This window comes from Apium graveolens, chromosome 10, assembly GCF_009905375.1.
Source record: "Apium graveolens cultivar Ventura chromosome 10, ASM990537v1, whole genome shotgun sequence".
NCBI classification, from domain to species: Eukaryota; Viridiplantae; Streptophyta; class Magnoliopsida; order Apiales; family Apiaceae; genus Apium; species Apium graveolens.
This window is the reverse complement of record NC_133656.1, coordinates 93635422-93638234: the sequence shown is the minus strand read 5'-3', so window position 1 is coordinate 93638234 and position 2813 is coordinate 93635422.

Here is a 2813-nt window from a genome sequence, read left to right as displayed (position 1 = left end):
CGTGCTGATTTTTTTAATATTATATAATTTTTATAAATATTAATTTGAATTGAAATCTAAATTTTGCTTATTTAAAATTTTTAAATGATATGATTTCATGATAAATATATTAATACCCATATATGTTCATGATTTTTTGAGTAAGAGACATTTGAAAAAGATAATGATACTTATTAAATGATATGGTTTTATTGATATTTCTAAGTCTTCTTGATAAAATTGATTATATTTTAGTTAACAGTTAAGTTTTAGTTTGGATCATTAATATATGAATTATATTTAGTTTGATATTAATTTCATTTTATCATGAATAAATAGTTTACGTTATTGTGTTTTAACCCGAGACTTATTACATCGACAAAATTCAACTAATTATTTGTAGTTTGATTTTAATTTTTTAAGACCGTATCTATATGACAATATCATTTTAACCCGGACAAATAGTATAAATAATTTTATTTTAGTTGGTCGAATTATACTAAATATGAATTAGAATTTAAAATTGGTAGAAGAATTTGATTTTAATATTAATTAATAATGATATAGAGTTTGATATGAAATAGAATTTAAATTGATAGACGAAGTTACTCCAATATCAATTAGAATTTAAACTGGAATTAAGCAAATGGAGCAACTGACCAATTATAATTATAATAATTAACTAAGGGTAATTAAGTAATTTCAGTAAGTACGAACTGACCGACTACCAAACTTTTAATATTTCGTCTATCTAGCCTAAAACCGAGAAAATGTCCAAAATAACCAAATTTTGGGGGTGGCTGCCCAAAAATAACCACGCTGGAAACAGTTAGCCTATTTTACCCGAGCGAACTCGCATTCACTGAATGTGTCTTCTCTTTCTTTCCCAGCCTTATTCCTCCTCTCGATCTCAGAGCCACCAAACCCCCATCTCTCCTTTCTTTCTAATTTCTGCTTCTCCCCACCCCAATCTCTCCGTCACCCTTCTCATTCATTCAATTCACACACACAAACACAGCCTCCGCAACCCATCCAAACCCAAACACCACAGCCTTCATCCTGTTTCTCCTCTCCTCTCCCCATCTCTTTCTCTTCTGTTTCTACTGCAGCCCACCACCTCCGTTTCAATCGCCGCTTGCAGCCGCGATTTCCGTATTCGAAAAGGAAGCATATGCATATTCCGTATGCGAAAAGGAAGCATACGCATATGTTGTATACGTGTATTGTACACGCATTTCCTGTATGCGTCTCTCTCTCGTTATTTTGGGCACCTGTTTTCAATGTGGGTAATTTGGGCAGCCACCTATAAAATTTGGTTATTTTGGACTTTTACCCTATAAAACCCGTGCGGTGCGATGCACAGATTTTTTTTAATATTATATAATTATTTTGAATTTAATTTGAAGCTAAAATTTTAAGTTTTGAAACTTATTTATTTGAATTTTAATAATATGATTTAATAATACTTATTAATATACACATAGTTGTATAAGTTAGTGACATTACAGTTTTAAAAATAATTTAATGATTGAAATTTATATTTTTATTGATAGTTATAAGCGCGTTTACGAAAGATTATTATATTTAATTAAAAGGTAAATTTTAGCTGAGATTAATAGCATACGAACTGTCATTACTCTGTTCACCGATTAAATCCAACTAACTATATTCAGATTTATGTTTGTTTAATAAATTAAAACCCGAATCCATGTTAAAATTTTATGTATCAATGTTAAAAAAATTATGTTAATTTAAGTCCCGTTATATTAACCAAATTCAGCTAATTATATTTACTATTTTTTTTAGCTCAGGGTGATTATTATTTTATTTTAGACCGAATGGATAATATGTATTATTCTGTTTTAGTTTGAAGACATTATATCGATCCCACAAATTTCCTTTCAAATTTTTATTCTTGTTAAGGTGGTCCAATAATATAATATTTTTAGTGGGATCAATAATATTTATTATTTTATTTTAGCCCGATTCTTCAAATACAACTAACTATATGTAATTTTTTTAATATTTTATTTAAAATTTGATCAATAGTATAATTTTGTTTAGTCTAGCCGGGTGAAATTTACATTTTGTTTTTGTTTTAACGAAAATCATTAGACATATTATAATTTTGTAATGAATATTTTTCTATTTATGAAATTATTTTATTTTAAATAATACTATAATTACGGTGACCAGACCGACTACCAACAAAACTTAGATTGTTTCGTCTTTAATATAATAATATAGACAATATAGAAGATAGATAGATTAATAGATAGATAATCAGCATATATTTAAAAGAATTGTGCATAATATTTTTAGAGAAAGATTTATTTTATTTGAAGAAAATTAGAAAAGACAACATGTTTTATTTAAAAAATGTATAGATTAAAAAGAATTGTCTAAAATATTTGTAGAGAAAGAGCTGTTTTAGTTGGTGAAAATAAAAAAAGCAACACATTTTACTTATAAAGGTAATTGGTTAGATATTAATTAAGTAAGGGCATTTGAGTAAAATATTAAAAAAAATTAAAAAAATGGAAATTATGTAATTGAAGGAAGTACCGTAAAGTTTCGTATTTAATATAATAATATAGATAGATAAATAATTCAACTTCAAAAATCAAAATTTTTTTCCTATTTTGTTTATGTAATTGAATTGTAAGATAATACTTACTTTAATTATTTTTGTCTTTACATTAATACTAAAAATTATATAAAATAAATATTTTTTAATGTGGACCCCGTAAAAAATATATCTGCGACACGTTAGAGCTGCAGATGATTTTGACTTTTGCATTGTTTCAAGAAGAGAGGGTTTTACATTATGAGAT